The sequence below is a fragment of the Macaca thibetana genome, chromosome 12 (genome assembly GCF_024542745.1).
Source record: "Macaca thibetana thibetana isolate TM-01 chromosome 12, ASM2454274v1, whole genome shotgun sequence".
Taxonomy (NCBI): domain Eukaryota; kingdom Metazoa; phylum Chordata; class Mammalia; order Primates; family Cercopithecidae; genus Macaca; species Macaca thibetana.
Window position 1 is genome coordinate 13455674 of NC_065589.1, and position 20558 is coordinate 13476231.

General features: G+C 40.5%; 1 protein-coding gene across 2 annotated transcripts in view; it reads left to right on the forward strand.

Moving 5' to 3' along the window:
- Positions 1-20558, forward strand: part of PID1 (phosphotyrosine interaction domain containing 1) — a 253410-nt gene that overhangs the window by 77054 nt on the left and 155798 nt on the right. The window lies entirely within an intron of this gene.

Consider the following 20558-nt stretch of genomic DNA (forward strand, 5'->3'; position numbering starts at 1 on the left):
AATGGGGCAAGGAAGGGACAGGGCAGAAGGGTAGAGGGGACTGGGATAGAAACTAGAATTTTCTAAATATAGGAAAATTTTGTGAAACCATGTAAATGTTTTCCATAATTATAGATACAATTAAAGCAAAATATAATATACACTCTCTAAAACCTGAAATCAAGATTTAAACAATGCAAATAACTTTGTATTAAGTTGATGATTCAACCTTATGGACAATAATTATTTCAAGTAAGTGTAAAGCATTCACTGTCTGTCGTTAGTAAGATATAAAGTAAAAACAAAGAAAAAATCTGCAAAGGCATGTTACACTTTTTTTTAGTAATCATTTGCTTTTAGTAATTTTTTATAGCAATGAGATTGGCATTGTTATTTTGAGCTTTTTTTGGTGTGTGTATGGGTATATATCTATACTATATACATGTACATTTGCATATGTGTATATTTATAATATAGGAATATTAATTGTTTTATTCTAAAATAGCCTATCATGCAGTATTCTATCCTCTGTTACTTATTTGCTTTATCCTGTGTGTATTTGCTTTACACACTTACTCACATAGATTAACAGATATATAGTAGGATACATATTGTATTCTATTATGTATATATTTCATATACATTATGAAATTTTAAAAAATAGTGATTATGTTAATTTTATTAAGGAACCTAGAGTTAATATGAAACTCAGGATTAAAAGAAAATTCTGTAATTCTAAATTTGAATTGGAAATATTTTTGTATTTAGTGTAATCTTATTGTATTTTCAATTCACATTCTCCTTAATTTAAAAATTCTGTTTCTTAGAGGTAATATCATCTTACCTGCTATTGAACTTGCAAATGATTTTTATGTTTTTTTTAAGTTCTTGTAGCAATGATATGTGAAAGCTTGCCTCTACATTAAGTCATTAGAATGACACTCTCTTTCTCTTATTCTAGAATACTTTTCAAAGGCTCTGTGTTGGTTTCTTCTCTTTTTAAAAGAAAATTGCCTAAAATTCATAAAGATTGAGCTAGTAATACATTTTATGTCTTCTGTTGCTTCAATCCAATTAGTTAATGGATTTTTTTTAACTGTGCAATGTTTTTTTTCTCTTCTGACTTTGAGATTAACTAGCCATCTAGAAATTATTTTTTGAAAACTCAGAAGGTCCAATATATCCTTGGAATAACTATGGGTCAATTCTAAACCCAGAACAACAAATTAAATTTAATTCCCTCCCAGAATTTTCATTAGGCTTTCTGAACCATAACTTGGTGGCAAGGGACTGGAGATTATTCTTGTTATACATGGGGTAATAAATTCTCTTTGACAATATCCCCCAGTCTGCAGCTTCAATACCTCTTTGCATTATTGCTTGCCCTCTTGGGAAGCCATTTTGAAAATAACATATGGCTTCTCCTTCATTTTGTGAAGCCAGTGTTTAATTTGGCTGGGAGCAAATTTTACTTGACATCAATTTTAAATGTTTTTCTTTCTGGATAAATTACTTTGAAAGGTCATTGTTTTTCCCAATTAGGCTACAATATAATTTTATTGTGTGCATACTATTAAGTATATATTATTTATTAATTATGTATCATTTAAGTTCTTCATACACACATACTCTCTCACACACTCACACACACGACATAACAAATAGTAATAATAATAAAAACACAGCCCACTTCTGTAATATCTTAGGGACCTGACTCACAAGAACAACAATATTGTCATTTGTCTTTACGTGTGGTCTGTGTGTGGTAGACTAACAATGCTTGAAAATTTGTTGCTACTTCTTCCATTGGGAGATGGAGTTTAACTCCACTCCTCTTGAATTTGGGTTGACTTGGTGACGTGACTAACAGGATGTGGCAGAAGTGACTTTCTGAGACTGATGTTGGCTCAGAACAAGCCTTAGAGCAGCACCAGCTTCTTCCCAGAACTCTTGGAGCCCAGCTCTCTGGGAGCTCTGAGCCACTATGAACAAAGTCTGATCATCCCGAGACCACTGGAAAAGGCATGGACAAGGGGTCTAGCCGAGAGTCTAACTTGAACCCAGTCTTCAACCCATCCCTGCCAGGAGATTCAACTGTGAATGAAGTCATCTTGACTGGCCTGTCCACCATCTGAATATCACTGGGTGATCCTGGTCAATAACTTGTGCAGAGAAAGAATCACCCAGCTGAGCCCTGCCCAAATTCCTGATCCATTGAATCACAAGATAGAGTAAAATAAGGATGCTGCTTTAAGCCACTGAATGTTAGAGTAATTTATTTTACAGGAAGAGATGACTAAAATAGCATGTCTATACTAATCTCTGAAGTGCAATTTGGATATGATAACTGAAATAGCACATTAAAGAAGCAGCATGGAATTAGAAGCTTGGAAATTTATGTTCTGGTATTGTTCCTAATAACCTGTGTGGCTGAGAGCAGATTACCTTGTTTCTCTCAACTTTTTTTTTTTTTTAAAGTTATAAAAGAGAATTGGCCTAATAATAATAATAACAAGAATAAACCTCAATGCAATAAAAGTAAACATTTATTGAATGCCATTGTGTCAGGTGCTGAAGTAAGACTTTTAATCCATTATCTAATTTAAACATCACATCATGCTTGTAAATTATAGGTATTACTATGATTATTATCAATTTAAAGATGGAAAAACAGGCTTGGAGATAGCAGGAACCTTCTCCTGTATGTTCTGTAAGATGCTTTTGTTGTTAACCTTCAGTCTTATTATTGGGTGTCTATGATTCTTCAAATTATTGCTTGTGAATTAGGATTTCCTCTTTGTGATAGCTCAGTAATAATTTCTTTTTTATTTTACCAAAATAAATTTTATAGTTACGAAGTAGGACAGAATCAGTTACATAAAGAGATCACAAGGGTCTACAGTACAATTTATCCTGATATTCTTGATATGTTGGGACAGTAGAAGCAACCAGAAATGTCCAAAGGTTCTTCTTTTGGTCCCCAATCAGGTTGTAAGGAAGTCACACTAGAAAGTATAGGGTGCACCTTACAAATGGGAACATACTAGTGACAACAGCTGACACACATTCTAAAGAAATGGATCTTGGCAGAGAGGATAAAAAAGGTACTCCTAGGACAACTATCAAACTGTCTTGTGTGTTGAAAGAACTAGTCTTCCTCTTAATTACTGGCAAAAATTAATCGCACTACATTTTCTGTATTTTTTTTTGGTTTGGCTTTCTATTTTATACCCCCTATTTTCTTCCAATAATTTTTCTTTCCCTTTATACTCATATAGTGTGTGTTCATTATCACTTAAAAAAGAGGGAAGGAAGGAGGGAGGGAGGGAAGGAAGGAAGGAAGGAAGGAAGAAAGGAAGGAAATAAATTAGGAAAACCACTAATATTAATTGAGTGCCTTTAATTTGTACTTGCTATTTCAGGTTTAAATTTTTAAGTATTTAACATGTAAATATTTTAGATTGATTTGGTTTTCCCAAGCCACCTGAGTAGTAAAAGTGAAATTGGATTTGAATCCATTTTCTAACGCTGTTTGTGATACACAGTCTTCCTCACTATCTCTCATGAGCCTGCTCTTTAGTTGATGAGATTTATTTTACTTCAATTTGACTTACCAATTTTTAAAAAAATCTTAATCCAATTTAAGAGTGCTGATTCACATATTGCATAACATTCCCTGGTGCTTTGAACCTATTAATTTTGGTTGAAATATTAAGATTGTCCAAATATAATCTCATGAGTGAACTTGCTGAGTGAATTGAAAAATACCCTTAAGTCTTTTAGGGCTTAGTTGCAGGGTGTGTATTAGCTGTTGAACTCAGATTTATTCATGACGAAGATCTCTTTGAGGCACTGATGGATGTATCACTTCATGGTATTTTTTGGGAACCATTTGGTATATGGAATTGGGCTCTGTGCCATGCCAAGGGAGCCCTGAGAGAGGACGCTGGTTATATAAGCATTTCATTCCTTTCTCTTGAGAGAGAGTGTTGGCGTCCTTAGAAGCTCCCTCTTCCCAGAGCACTGGGCCACATGGCCGACATGCTGGCTGCCTTCATTTGATACCTGTGAACAGTTTCCTTTAGCCCAGTTGTTCTCCATTGGTGGCGATTTGCCCTCCTCCCAAAAGACACATGACATTTTGTGAAGCCAGCTGGGAGATTGAGCTGTCATCTAGTGGGTGATGGCCAAGGATGCTGCTACACACCCAATACATCCAGGACAGTCCCTCAACAAAGAATTATGTGGCCCGAATTTCAGTAGTACTGAGGCTGAGAAACCCAACTCTGGTTTCCCAACCTTCTTTTTTTTTTTCATTATTGCTCCCCTAAATATCCTTTTAGACATTTTTTTTCCTGAGTAACATCCTCCTCAGTGAAATTTTAATGTGCTGTTTTATAATGGTTTATATACTGTTGTTTTATCTGTGGTTTATACATAAGAAAAATAATGGGTTATTTTAGCTATCAAGAACCAGTTTTTGCCCCTGTCAGGGTGATCTGGTCCCTGTTGAGAGTGCATGTACCAGTGGATCTCCTTGGGAAGTGAGAGGCTTGCAAATAACCCAGTCCATGACAAATAGTTGAATGAGACAGAAAAAACAAAAAAGAAAAAGAAAAAACCCAAGAAGAGCCGAGATGCCTAGGAAATTAGCAATGATGCTTGGAAGCAAAATGTCTGCCCAATATAGTATCAACAGTCAACTATAAGCTGTAGATAGACCGATAAAACAGATTCTCAGTCTTTCTCCTGCCTCTCAACAGGCAGGCCCCCTGCCCTGTACTCTTCTTCTACAGCAACAATCTATAGACAGGAACTTGATGTTCATATTCTCTCTGTGTCTGTCTCCTCTATAGTTGCTCAGTGGGTGACCATCTCTGTTTCCCCTAGTTCCTTCCAGGAGTCTTCAAGGATGCCTGTTCCAGATCTGGCTCATGCTAAATGCCAGGAATTCCACAGGGATAGACAGACTGGGTCCTGCCCCTCCTGCAGCTTGGGGTATAGCTCAGGGCTAGTTCAACTCTATCATTTGCATAATACAGTTGCCGGTGTTTTGATACCTTATGCCATCTCCACAATTTTTATATAGCTAAATGGTAACTGAAATATTTACTCTCTTTTTATTAAATTGACACATCTTGTTAGGTAATACATTTATTTAAAAGGGAATATTTATGCCATTGCCTTAGAGGGGAACCAGTGTCACTTGCCATAACCGGAAGGAAACAATAAAAATGAGTACAGTGGAAAAAAAGTTCTTGAGCTGTTATTGCTTTCTGAGGGCTCTGAGCCTGGAGTCAGTAATCACTCGGCTTAAAAGGAAGATAAGTGTGTAAGAAAGGTGGTGAAAGTATGCTGGCATCAAACTGAGGCTTTCTCACTGATAGTGATATTAGCAATTTGAAAGATAAATCAAATGGGAATAACTTTCTCACTATTTAAGGGAGATGAATACTATATAATTCTGTATCTGTGGGCTAGATTAAATCATCTCATGCACCCCATGAGTTGCTCCCACATTTTGGGAAACACTGGTAAGCTAAGTTCAGTTAACTTTGTGCCCCTCCCTTGCCTGCTCCTCGACTGTTCTGCCTTATGGATTATTATCAACAGTCAACTATGAGCCATTTGAGGCTTCTTTTTGTTGTTGTTGATGGAGTTTCACTCTTGTCACCTAGGCTAGAGTGCAGTGGTGCAATCTCAACTGACTGCAACCTCCGCCTCCCAGGTTCAAGCCATTCTCCTGCCTCTGCCTCCTGAGTGCTGGAATTACAGGCGTCTGCCACCACATCCAGCTATTTATTTTGAGTTTTTAGTAGAGATGCGGTTTCACCATGTTGGCCAGGCTGGTCTTGAACTCCTGTCCTCAGGTGATCCACCCACCTTGGCCTCCCAAAGTGCCAGGATTACAGGCATGAGCCACTGCGCCCAGCCGCCATTTGAGGTTTCTTATTTCTCTTTGTGCTCCTAGTGCCAAGCACCATGCTTGACACAGAGCTGCAGTGTTTCTCTGCCACTTGGGTGATCTAATGGACCTGGGGCTGTGCATTGACCTCATATTGGCCCAGGTGGTGCGTAAGTTGATTCCGTGTGACTTAGGGTTGGGTGCAGCTCCATGGGTGCATGCTTGGTGAGCAGAGGATTCAGTGGGTTTCAGCCTCTACCTGCCCTTGACTGAAAGGCACTCTTTTGCCAGAACAATCTATACAACCACACCCAGCTGCTGTATATGATGGTAAATGAGACATGATTAACAGATACGAAGAGGACCTTCACTTCACAAGTTCTTCTCATGATTTAAGGGTAACCTGAGAAGTTCAATTTTTTTTCAGGCATGCCTTAGATGTATTTATTCTCTTTGATCGGAGGAGCACTTAAGGAGCGGTTACCAGTAATTGTCATTGAGAAAAATTTAATATAGAAGAAAAACAGACTTTATATAGATATTTAAAAGGATGCTTACTAAAGACCAAGGAGATTTAAGGAACAGCTAGTTCGTATAATTATCTTTTGCTGTAGAGTAAGTATCTAAAAATCAATATTACTTTAACAGAACTGTGCTCTGAGTGGTGTTACCTTTCTTCTCTCTTTTTTTTTTTCTTTTTTCTGAGATGGAGTTTTGCTCTGTTGCCCAGGCTGGAGTGCAGTGGTGTGATCTTGGCTCACTGCAATTTCCACCTCCTGGATTCAAGCGATTCTCCTGCCTCAGCCTCCCAAGCAGCTGGGATTACAGGCACCTGCCACCATGGCTGGCTAATTTTTTGTATTTTTAATAGAGTCAGGGTTTCACCATGTTGGCCAGGCTGGTCTCAAAGTCCTGACCTCAGGTGATCCACCCATCTCAGCCTCCCAAAGTGCTGGGATTATAGGTATAAGCTACCATGCCCGGCCTCAGAGACACAATCTCTTCTGTTTCTTTTTTGGTTCTCTTTTTTCCTTCCACCCATCACTCTCTTCCCCTTTCTTCCCCTTTCCTTCTCTCTTCTCTTTCTCTGCCTTTTCCTTTTTTTATTTTTTTCAGGGGAAAAGTAAATGCATCCTAAAGTCTCAAATCATGCAAATATTTATCATGACACTGTTAAACCATAGCTGACCACCAAGGAATGAATGGAAGCCAGTCGGACAAGGTCAAAGCAGGATGGGTCAGAGTCAACTCTTTTAATGCCCTTGTTTTAAAGATGAAGAAACCTAGAGAGAATGAATGTCTTACCTCAGCTACACCACTGTTTGGTTATGATGATGTGTATTTGTAACATGTAATTTGTGTCATGGATCAGAATTGATGAGGGTAACTATGGGTTTAAAAGTCAATAGGAATAAGTAGGGAAAGGAATGTGAAGGATGAAAGTATTCCCAGTGATGCAGTGGTACCAGTCTGTAATTCAGCAACTATTTTTGAGTCATTTCAGTGGATGATGAGGCTAAAGCCAGATGACCATGGGTTTATGAGAGAGGGGAATAAGGGAAACTGGAGAAGAGGGTGAAGCAACTTTAAAACTGAGGTTTTCTATAGAGGGGATGGGAGAAATGGGAAAATAGCTGTGGTGGAGGAGAGATTAGGAGGCATGCATTCAAAAGAGGATTTTTGTTTTGTTTTTAGCCAGGAGAAATTATAGCTTGTTTTATGCTTATGAAATGATCCTGGAGAGAGGAAAACATGAATGAAATAAGGGAGTGATATGGTTTGGCTATGTCCCCATCCAAATCTCATCTTGAATTCCCAGATGTTGTGGGAGGGACCCAGTGGAAGGTAATTAAATCATGGTGGCTGGTCTTTCCCATGCTATTCTCATGGTAGTGAGTAAGTCTCACATGATTTGATGGTTGTTATAAGGGGAAATTTTCCTGTACAAGCTCTCTTTGCCTGCTGCCATTCATGTAAGATATGACTTGCTCCTTCTTGCCTTCTGCCATGATTATGAGTCCTCCCCAGCCATGTGGAACTGTAAGTCCAATTAAACCTCTTTCTTTTGTAAATTGCCCAGTCTCTGGTATATCTTTATCAGCAGCATGAAAATGGACTAATACAGTAAATTGGTACCAGGAGTGGGGTGTTGCTGAAAAGATACCCAAAATATGGAAGTGACTTTGGAACTGGGTAACAGGCAGAGGTTGGAACAGTTTGGAGGGCTCAAAAGAAGATGGGAAATGTGGGAAAGTTGGGAACTTCCTAGAGATTTGTTGAATGGCTTTGACAAAAATGCTGATAGTGATACAAACAATAAGGTCCAGGCTGAGATGGTCTCAGATGGAGATGAGGAACTTGTTGGGAACTGCAGCAAAAGTGACTCTTGTTATGTTTTAGCAAAGAGACTGGCAGCATTTTGCCCCTGCCCTAGAGATTTGTGGAGCTTTGAACTTGAGAGAGATGATTTAGGGTATCTGGCAGAAGAATTTCTAAGCAGCAAAGCATTCAAGAGTTGACTTGGGCGATGTTAAAGGCATTCAGCTTTAAAAGGGAAACAGAGCATAAAAATTTGGAAAATTTGCAGCCTGATAATGCAATAGAAAATAAAGTCCCATTTTCTGAGGAGAAATCCAAGCTGGCTGCAGAAATTTGCATAGGTAATGAGGAGCCAAAAGTTAATCCCCAAGACAATGGGCAAAATGTCTCCAGGGCATGTCAGAGGTCTTCACCTCAGCCCCTTCTATCACAGACCCAGAGGTCTAAGAGGAAAACATGTTGTAGCTCGGGCCCAGGGTCCCTGTGCTGTGTGCAGCCTAGGGACTTGGTGCCCTGTGTCCCAGCCACTCCAGCTGTGACTGAAAGGGGCCAACATAGAGCTTGGGCTGTGGCTTCAGAGGATGCAAGCTTCAAGCCTTAGCAGCTTCCACATTGTGTTAAGCCTGCTAGTACACCGAAATTTGCTGCAGGGGTCGGGGTCTTATGGAGAACCTCTGCTAGGGCAGTGCAGAGGAGAAATGTGGGGTCAAAGCCCCCACACAAAGTCCCTACTGGGCCACCACCTAATGAAGCTCTGAGAAGAGGGCCACCATCCTCCAGACTCTAGAATGATAGATCCACTGACAGCTTGCACTGTGCACCTGGAAAAACTGCAGACACGCAATGCCAGCCCATTAAAGAAGCTGGGAGGGAGGCTGTGCCCTGCAAAGCCACAGGGGTGGAGCTGCCCAAGACCATAGGAAACCATCTTTTGTATCAGCATGACCTGGATGTGAGACATGGAGTCAAAGGAGATCATTTTGGAGCTTTAAGATTAGACTACCATGCTGGGTTTCAGACTTGCATGGGGCCTGTAACCCCTTTGTTTTGGCCAATGTCTCCCATTTGGAATGTCTATATTTTTCCAATGCTTGTACCTTATTGTATCTAGGAAGTAACTAACTTGCTTTTGATTTTACAGGCTCGTGGGCAGAAGGGATCTGCCTTGTCTTGGATGAGACTTTAGACTGTGGACTTTTGAGTTAATGCTGAAATCAGTTAAGACTTTGGAGGACCGTTGGGAAGACATGATTGGTTTTGAAATGTGAGGACATGAGATTTGGGAGGGACCAGGGGCAGAATGATATGGTTTGGCTATGTCCACACCCAAAGTCTCGTCTTGAATTCCCACGTGTTGTGGGAGGGACCCAGTGGGAGGTAATTGAATCATGGGGGTGGTCTTTCCTGTGCTATTCTTGTGATAGTGAGTAAGTCTCATGAGATATGATGGTTATTATAAGGGGGAGTTTTCCTGCACAAGCTCTCTTTGCCTGCTGCCATTCCTGTAAGACGTGACTTGCTTCTCTTTACCTTCTGTCATGATTATGAGGCTTCCCCAGCCATGTATAACTGTAAGTCCAATTAAACCTCTTTTTTCTGTAAATTGTCCAGTCTTGGGTATGTCTTTATCAGCAGCATGAAAACAGACTAATACAGGAGGCAAAACTTGCTGGAGCAGCATCCCTAAGTAGACAGGTGGGGACGGAATCAGCGTGCACATGGACCAATTGGCCATCCATAGGAGTATAGCTAGGGCATCTAGAGAAACATGAGGCAAGGCGGAATCTTGGTGGACAGATGCTGAGGTATGTGAGCCTAGAAAAGCTCTCTTGTGTTTGCATCAGTTTTTTCGGAGAAATAGGAAGTGTGTTAGTTTCCTAGGCCTGCTATAACAAAGTTTCACAAACTGAGAGGATGTATTAGTCAGGGTTCTCTGGGAAAATAGAACCAATAGAATATATGGGAGGAGAGAGAGAGAGGGAGAGAGATTTATTATATGGAATTGGCTTTGCAATGAGGGAGGCTTGATGTTAGAGATCCACAGTCAGCAAGCTGGAGACCCAGGAGAGCCAATGATGTGGTTCCAGTGTGAGTCCAAAACCCTGGGAAGCAGAAATGATGGTAGGAGTTCTACTCCAAAAGTCAGCAGTCTCAAGACCCAAGTGGAGCTGATGGTTCAGTGTGAGTACAAAATCAGCAAAAGACTGATGTACCCACTCCAAGAGGTTAGGCAGGAGGAATTTCCTCTCCCTCAAGGGAGAGTCAGCCCTTTTGTTTTATTCAGGCCTTCAACCAATTGGATGAATCTCACCTATATTAGGAGAGGCAATCTCCTTTACTCAGTCTACCAATTCGAATGTGAATCTCACCCAACACATCCTCATAGACACACCTGGAATAGTGTTTGAGCAAATATCAGGGCCCCATGGCCCAGTCAAGGTGACACATAAAGTTAACTGTCATAAGGGCTTAAAACAACAGAAATTGATTCTTTCACAGTTTGGGAGGCTGGAAGTCCCATATCTAGGTGTCAGCAGGGTTGGTTCCTAATGAAGAATCTGTTCCATACCTCTCCCTGGCTTCTGGGGGTTGCTGACAACTTGGCTTGTATAACAGACACATGCCTCCAGCCTCTGCTTCCATCTTCACATGGTGTACTCCCATGCATCTCTGTGTTCAAATTTCCCTCTTCTCATAAAGATAGAGGTCATTGGTTTAGGGTCCATCCTTGCCCAGTATAACTTCACCTTAACTTGATTACATGTGCAAAGACCCTATTTCCAAATAAGGTCACATCCACAAGTTCCATGGTTAGAACATCAAACACATTGGAAAACACAGTTCATCCTATAGCAGGAAGCAAAGCCCTCAGCTGAGAATGAGAATGGGGAAGAGGAGAAGGTGTTAAACAGTCATGTAAATGAGTGTATTAAGGGAATACAGTGAGAATGCTGAGCAGCCTGAACTGCCCACTTGGGGTTTAAGGCATGAAGTGTCCATAACAGCCAACTTGGTCGGGTGGATTCCCCCAGCCCCCAAGCCCAAGACTTGATCAGAAAGTGAGTTTTACTATGGTTGGTTTTTCAAAAGAGCTGATGAAGTAGTCACTCAAAGTGTATGAAAGGGAACTGTCATGATGATTGACCTTGGAAATTAAGCTGGGTAAGAAAGACCAAGGGACATGAGAGGGCAAGTCACAGGGAACCGATGGCAGATGAATGGGCTGAGGTTGCTGTCCGGTTGACGATGGTGGGAATCCGTGGCCTTCAGCTGAAAAACTAAAAGCTCATGGTCAGCGAGTTAGATGCTTAAAATGGAGCTGTGGACAAGTAACCTCTTAAGTACCTAAGATTTTAAGTAAATTTCCTAAAATCACTCAACTGTTGTTCTAGGGAGGCTTTTTTAATACTTTAAAAAATATGTTTTATTTTGTAAGAGCAGTTTTAGGTCCTCAGCAAAATTGAGATGGAAGGGATAGAAAATTCTGTATACTGTCTATCTCTTTCCTTCAAAACACACAGCCTCCCCCTTGATCAATATCTCTCACCAGAGGGGCACATTTGTTACATTTCATGAACCTGCACTGATACATCATTATCACCCAGAGTCCATAGTTTACATTAGGGTTCACTCTTGCTGTTGTAATTCTATGAGTTTGGGCACATTTATTTTGATAGGTATCCACCATTATTGTATCACACTCAGTAGTTACATTGCCCTGAAAGTCCTTTGTGTTCTTCCTATTCATTCCTCCCTCCCTTCAAACCCCTGGCAACCACAAATTTATACTGTCTCCATAGTTTTGCTTTTTCTAGAATGTCATATAATCGGAATCATGTAGTATGTGGCCTTCTCAGATTGGCTTCACTTAGTAATATACATTTAAGTCTCTCTTTATTACTCTTAACTGTGCCATTCAATCTTATTGCTGGAGGCAATTCAGAGGGTTATTAATTTTCATTACAAAAAAGTAATCTGTTCATACTGGTGATGCTTTCTTAAATCTTCATCACTTAGGTAAGAGATATCTCTGATAATGATAATGTCTACAGAGAGAAATAAAGCAGCATGTCATTTCTGAGCTCTTCTATTGCAGTTAAATGGTTCAGAACTTCTAAATGTAAAATTAAGATGCTAAGGATATTGTAGTTATAAATTTGGATCTTTTGATTATCAGTAGAAAAGCCTTAGAGGAATATTTGGAGAAAAGGCTGATCAGTGTAATTTCCTGACTTCACTGTCGTCTTGTATTATTTATAAGGTGGTGCGAATCTGATTTCAAAAGATATTTGCTGATGGATAGCTTTGATCTTGCCGTACTCTTAAGATTCTCGTTGACATCTCATAGCCTGCAGAATATAGTATAGTTTTTCTATGACCTGAGCTATTTTTTTTCCAGCATCAACTTCTGCTGTTCACTTTTTTGGATTGTATATTTCAACCAAACTAGACTACCTGCTGGTTCTCAAATACAGCGTCTGCTTTCTGGCCCTGGGCTGTTTCTCCCTTCAGGGCCTCATCTGTTAGCATCCTGTTATCTCACCTGACCTTCAAGGCCCTGCTCAGAGGATTTCTCACTAATAAGGCTTCCCTTTAGTCCTGAGAGTCTCCAACATTATCCCATATCAGAATTAGCTGGAGGGCTTGCTAGGTGGCAGGAGACCTGGCCCCATCCCCAGAAATTCTGATCCAGCAGGTCTGTGGTGGGTCATGGAAACTTCCATTTCCAGTAAGTTCCCAGGTGATGCTGATGCTGTGAATCCAGACTTTGAGAACTACCATGCTGACGGTTTGAAATCTTTTTCTAAGTTACATTGACATTTTGAGACTTTTTTTTCCCTTCCTAAAGCTTCATTCTGTCACTGGAAGCATACAGTTAGCACATACTTACTAAACGATAATTATTTACCTAATAATATCTTCTATGTGCACACAGATTATGCACTTTAGACGGATTACTGATTCCCAACTAACTGCAATATTTACAACACTTAAAATTATGAAGGACATAATTTAATCTTTGATGAGTCTACCAATATCTCTGTTCCGTGCATTGCCTAAGGTGCACCTTATAAACATCAATCACTTCCGGTACTCTAGACAAAATTAGGTCACTTGAACTTTCTGCAAAGACTCATCAAGCAGAAGTTTAAAAGATGGAGGAGACTTCAGATTTGGGACATGTATACAAAGTGCATGTGGTTGTAATTATTGGCATTTATTCCAACTACAGGAGATTTAGCCAGTCCCTTTGACTTGGCTCTTGTGTTTGGTGCAGATTTGGGCTTGTGCTGGGTGGGGGATATATCCAATGAGGGACTCAGTTGAGGACAAAAGGGACAAGGTGAGTCTGGGCAGATTGGCCTGTTTTTGAGCAAAGGTGCATGTGGCCAAGGAGAGTCCAGCCTCTTTTTTGCTTTGTGCTGCTCAGTTCAGGGCTAAATCCAGGACAAACAAATGACCTACACGCAGCTGCCTTTGCTTAAATCAGCTCAGCAGACTGTGTTCTCAAACAGCTAGATAAAATCTGGCATTTACTTTGTATCTAGCGACCTTTGCTTTGAGGAGAGCTGCTGTTTTTTTTTTTTTTTTTTTTTTTTTTTTTTTTTTTTTTGGTGGTGTGTGGGGGGGAATCTTGCATGATTGGGTTTTATTATAATCTTGCATTAAAGGGCATATACAATTTCCAATAGGTTAGTAATGAAAATGGTTCAGTTTTCTTAAGTGGACACTATGAGCTCTTTTTAACTGGTATAAAAATTTAAGGGCGTCTTTTACTTAAAACTTACTTTTGAGTGGTTTTTCTCCTCCAAATTCTCTCTTTCTTTTTGGTGTTTCCTGTTCATCACTCCATTTTAAGAGTGGGCTTTACTGTTTTGAATGGGAAGCATTTTCCTAATGAGGCATACGATTAGGAGCCGGAGGAACCCAGACATCCACTAATGTCTTTAGAAGGGAATATACATAAATGGGCTCTGTTTTCTGTAGGCTGGGTGGGGTTGGGGCAGGTGGGATCCATCGAGGTCCCTAGCCTGCAGGCTCTGTCTGCGAGGACTGGCCGTTCTTTGGCCTCTGCTTGTAGGAAACCCAGGACTTTCCCAGCTTCTCTGTATGAATGGGGAGGGGCGCAGAGCCTCAGGCTCAGGGGACACAGAGTTGAGATCATGAGGGGTAAGATTTGCTGATGGTCTTGGGTCCAAGAGGGGGGTGAAATTTGCACCTTCTCTTTTCAAACACGTGCAAGCCAGAGGGGTGAGTAGTGGAGGAGCTAGTGGTACAGGGATTACACGCAATTTCTTTGGACTGAGTTTTCACATCTGACCTTTCCAGAGCGGATCTGGCTTTGGGTTGTGGCCTCACCCTGGGGTCAGCTCTGCTCTTCACATGGTCTCCATGTGTCCTCCGTCCCTTCTTCTCCTGACTTGTGCCCAGTGCACATGGACGGTCCCACTTCCTTCTTCACATCTTTTTCTGATTCCTTCAGACCACAAGAGACACTTCCCGCCTCTAAAATATCAAAGGATGTGTAGTCTCGATCACATAGTCTAGCTCTGTATAGAATTTGACACTAAAATGGCAAAGATTCATTTCAATATGGGTCATTTAAAATGCCTTTATAAATAATAAAATATATTTAATTGGATATAATTAGTAAACATTCACAAGAAGTGGACTGTTTTTTATTGTGACTTATTATAGAAAATGACTATAAAATTTATGGCACAGTGGCCAGGAGGATTAGAGTCACTGAGAAAGATTACAATCAAGATTAATGGAGCGACAATAAGATAATCACCAACAAAATAATTATTTCCTGTATTTTCTTTTTCTTAAAAAAAAACTAGGCTGGGCATGGTGGCTCACGCCTGTAATCCCAGCACTTTGGGAGGCTGAGGCGGGCGGATCACGAGGTCAGGAGATCGAGACCATCCTGGCTAACGCGGTGAAACCCCATCTCTACTAAAAATACAAAAAATTAGCCGGGCGTGGTGGTGGGCGCCTGTAGTCCCAGCTACTCAGGAGGCTGAGGCAGGAGAATGGCGTCAACCTGGGAGGCGGAGCTTGCAGTGAGCTGAGATCGCGCCACTGCACTCCAGCCTGGGCGACAGAGCGAGACTCTGTCTGAAAAAAAAAAAAAAACAAAAAAAAACCAAAACTAATTGAAGAAAATAATCTAAAATTTCTATGCACACCTGTTTGATTAAGATGCCTTTTGACATGAGCTTACTGGGGGGTTTTTGTTAGACAACTGCTAATGCCTGCCGGGAGGGACATGCCCAGGAGATGCCTGTCCTGAGCAGCCCACAGCACTGGCCTTCCCTACTGGGAAGTTTTGGTTCTGTTGTGGTACCTCTCCTGAGGATAGAGAGCTATGATGGGGAAACTGCAATTTAAATTCATGTTTGCCTCAATACGAAAGCTTCTATTTCTTTTCCTTAGCTTCTGATAAAATAAAAATATAGCAGTAGGGCGATTTGATTAAAACAACTGGCTATTTTTATTAAGTAGATGCACAGTTTAAGAAAGAGAAGGGAGTAAAATCTGCAGCCCCAGTCTCTGACTTGGGCCTCTCTGTTGCTGCTGGGGCTGACGGGCACTCTGGAAAGAAGGGAAGGCTTGTGGGGAGGGACCCTGGAGGACAAGTGGCCCGGTTTGGGGCATTTTGACTTTGAGCTGCACACCTGTGGGCTCAGTTATTGAGCCTCTTTGTTCCCCAGTTTTGACCACTGCAAATGGGTTTAATTGTAGTTCCTACCTCAGAGCATTGTCATGAGCATTTCCTGAGTCATTATACCTGACGTAGCTCTGGAGGCGCAGCTCAGTAGATACTAGCCAAGAGAATGACTGACATGATGATGATGATGATGATGATGATGATGATGATGATGATGAAAGATGCCAGAAGTTCAGCTGGGTAGTTGTTCCCCTAGTCTGTCTGATCAACAGCTTTTCATATTAATCCTTTCCTTATCAGAAGTCTAAAACAACAATCTATAGAATTCACCCATGAATAAATAAGGCACTCATGGAAATAAGTCGCTTGGTGAGATGAGAGTGATGAAATGTAGACATGTTGAAATCAGTACAAATAAGGAGGGAGAGAAAAGAGATGTGCTGAAGAATTGAGAGAATGAGAAAAGTAAAAGACAAAGAAAAAAGAAAATAACAATAACAGTTAATGATGTAGGAATAATTCACATAACAATTATGGCTAACTTTGAAGCTCTTGCCTGGTGTTGGGACCTGGGCTACCTGTTCTACTTATTTTACCCAGTTAATCCTTTATGTAGCCCTATGAAGTGCACGTATTGTACATAATCATCCCCATCTACAGTTGAACAAACTGGGTCTTGGGAGGTGATGTGGTTGGCTGTGTCCCCACCCAAATCTCATCTTGAATTGTAACTCCTACAATTCCCACAAGTTTGTGAGAGGGACCTGGTAGGAGGTGATTGAATCATGGGGGTGAGCCTTTACTATGCTATTCTTGTGATAGTTAATAAGTCTCATGAGATCTCATGGTTTTCTAAAGGGGAATTTCCCTTCACAAGTTCTCTTCTCTTGTCTGCTGCCATGTGAGATGTACCTTTCACATTCTGCCATGATTGTGAGGTCTCCACAGTCACATGGAACTGTGAGTTCATTAAACCTCTTTCTTCTGTTAATTGCCCATTGGGTATGTCTATCAGCATGTGGAAATAGACTAATACAAGAAGTTAAATTAGCTTACCAGGTCATGCATCTGGTAAGAGGTGGAACCAGGATTCAAATTCAGGCAACCCTTGCTGCTGTGGAAGAAATAGAGCTTCCTAAATTCTTTCTTGACCTACTGCTGGATTCTTTCTGGCCCACAGTAGATTTTTCAGCTTCCCTTTGTTAACTGCATGATGAAGGAGAAAGCGTATGAAGATGTCTGTTGTACAAATGAAATATTTGGGAGCATGGGGCTTATACGGTGCCTTCTTCTTTTTCATGATAAGGTTGAAAAACAATATTAATAGCAACAGACAATTAATGTCTGATGGATGTAGACATCCATCAAGAATTATTGAAATCAGTCATGACTAATCTACGGACTGTATGTTATAGGAAAAGATCTTGTATTTTAAGTATGTTCTAGGGGTTTCATTGACCCCTAGAATGAATTAGGGGTTTGACTAATTGTCAAACCCCTAATTGACTAGGGGTTTCAAAATTTGTAAGAATGTAAATTTTTGAATTTAGAGGCCTGGTTCCCTAATAGAAACAATGTATAGCACAGGCTGTATGGGGAATGTGTGCTGAATCTGGGAATTGAAAATCACATGCCCCCTGGGCAAAGTCAGCTGGGCGTGTGACTATGAGCTGCGGCAAGCAGGGGAGGTCTGAGCCAAACGGAACCAATTAATGGAGACTTTTGCATGTGGATTTAGGGTTTGTTTACCCAGACCATTCATTGGTAGGAAGTCAAGTTTCCATATCCTTCTTGTTTATAATTCAATTTGCTAATCTTTTTTTTTTTTTTTTTTTTTAAATTTTTGAAGGTTGTAGGAACTTTAGACTAAACTGTAGAAATCTAAATTTTATGAGCGTGTTGAATGCAGCTAAGGAAATATAAAGTTGTTCTACATTTTCATGCTAAATATGCACCTGTTTCAAATTTGTAACTTTGATAGATGTTACTTTTTGGAATAAATGCAGGGAGCCTGTGTTGTACTTGACACAGATTATGGAAGGCAGCAGACGTGGGGATGGTGAAGTCCATCACAGATCATTGGGCTGTAAAAATATCTTTTCTAGTAACTCCGAATCTTAGTGTTGGGCGGTTTATGTTTAGGTTGATATTTGAATGTGGTGAATAGATGCAATGATAAGGAAGGGTCTTCTTTGTTTTAGAACAAAAGAGAGTTTGCTTAAAACCAGTGATCCTCAAAAAGGGATTAGCCTGGCATGGGCTGGGTGTGTAGGAGAATCACTTATTTTCTTCTCTCCTTCATCCCTCTTTATATTGTCCTCCAGGAAAGGGTGGGGCAGTTTGCCTGCCACTTGCATTTAAAAATGTTTTCACTTCATTCAGTTCTGGTCTGAACTATTCTTTTGGAGCAGCTTGTTTATTTTATTTAATATGATAAAGTATGTATTCAGTGTCTTCCTGATTCTTGGAAATACAAAAATGTTGTTCATGGAGACTTGCAATACTTTTTGTTTACAAGCTAATTAACTCATAAACGACAACAGCATTGCTTAAAATTAAAAAAAAAATTGTATTTGACAAGCAAAGTATGACCTTGTGACTTTAATTAATGAATCAGTCACTTAAGAATTTCTTGTTTACTCAGTGTTTCCTTGGGTTTCTTGGTATTTGAATATAGTCAGAAACAGGGAACAGAGCTTGATTCAGACTGTAGTGTGAGAATTTGTAGTGGGCTTGCCATGTGTGCGATTTGGTAGCTTTGAGTAGTGTCTGTGTCATGTTCTGATTATTTATTGCTGTATTACAATCACTCCCAAAATTACTTTCTCAAAAAAACAAGAATTTTTTTTTTCTGTTCATAAATCTACAATTTGGACAGGGCTGTGTGGGCCAGCAGGAATGGCTCAACTGGCACTAAAGGATCCACTTCAAGATGGCTTATTCGCATGGCTGGCAAGCTGGCAACCGGGCTGCCCTGTTTTCTCTCCATCTCCACCTCTCCTTGGGGATGTTTGAGCTTCCTCAAAGCATGGCTGGATGCCAAGCCTTAGTGTTTAGCAAGTGGAAGCTGCCAGGCTCTTAAGGGTTGAACTGAAAGAGACATAGACATCTCCTCTTGAGGTAGGAGTATCAAAGAAGTTATAGTTGTTATTAATCTACCAGAGGTCAAATTGGACGGTTTACCTTTGCCTCTATGAGTTGTTCACTTTCATGCCTTTCAGCATTTATCATAGTGTTTTTCTGTTTTTTGACCTGTATTCTCTTTCTTTTTTTTTTTTTCTTCATGCATTTTCAATGGGAGGAAGCTTGGTTATGGGGTTGGGGAGGGGCAAAAAAATCTCTGTACCATACAGCATAAATAGGTATACGGTATATCTGTGGTACTGAAATTTCATGGGTTCGGGGAGGTCATGGGGGAAAGTCTAAAAAGGCTCATTAGAGGGGTGATAATGTAAAAAATACTTGGGAAACATTGCTTTACTTCCAAGCCCAGATCTGTAGTTCTCTCTTCCATAATGCCTATCCCAGACCAATCCCAGCAGTCAAAATTAATTGTTCACTTTACATTTACAACCATTTCATGCAATTCTGCATTGTATTTATATTGGTTGTATAATGCTTCTCTCTCTTTCTACCTTACCTGACCGTGAACCCCGTAGGTACCTGTATCATCTACCCATGGAGTGTCTATAAACTATTTATTGAATTGAATTAAAATGGATTAAGGGAAAGTAAAGTTTTGTCTTAGTTTGAGGTCTTCCTGAGATAAGGAATTATGCACAAGTAGCCTTTTGTGCGTGCAGAAACCTCGTCCCTGATGGAGGTCAGGGAAGTGGGACGGGGAAGGGGAAGAGGCCAGTGAAGGTGCTCTCTCCTAGTTAGCTCCCATGAGGAAGGTAAGTGGAGCTTAGTTCTGTATGGAAATTCTTAGAAATGGAATCAACCCCTTCTTGATCCCAACTCAGAGTTAAGCCACTTGCAGGGCCAGGGAGCTGAGGTGTTTATACTTTAACTCTGCTATTCATTCACTGAGAACTGGGGCTTCCAGGGGGTGTTCGTTCCACTGCACTGTTCTCCCTTAGCTTTGGAAGAAGCTTCAGGGCACACAGAAGTGGGGAGGCCTGAGGGATAAGGGAAGAGCACTGATAGCACCAGCTCTAGGCTTCCTTAGCACACGGTCTAAGAAATGTGTGCTTTTGAAACAGGAAACTCTTACTTTCTCAATATCAATGTCCCTGGTTCCAGTTCAGCTCCATGAAGGCAGGAAACATGCCTGTCTTATTCAACACTGTATACTCAGTAGAGTGCATGACTCAATATTAATAAGAGGATTCATGAATAGATGGCTGAATAACCCAGCACTAGGATTTAAGAAGTATGTTCTTTATTGTGTTTCAATTCAAAGGAGATCTGAGCAGGTAAGGCACAAGCTGGTAATGGAACTTGACAGATGTCAAGTGCTGTTTGCCTTCATGATTCTTAGAAAACAAATCAACCAACCACAAGGTAGAATTGCACCTGGGAGTAGCCCGAACTGCTTATCAAAGCACTGGCATTTGGTGACTGTACATCCTCGAGTCAAGTTCAGGTCCACTGAATTTGGACAGACCCCATGCTAGATCCTAGCCATGTACGTTGATATCTAGTCCTGAGTTGTTTAGAATTATGTTGGGTTTAGGT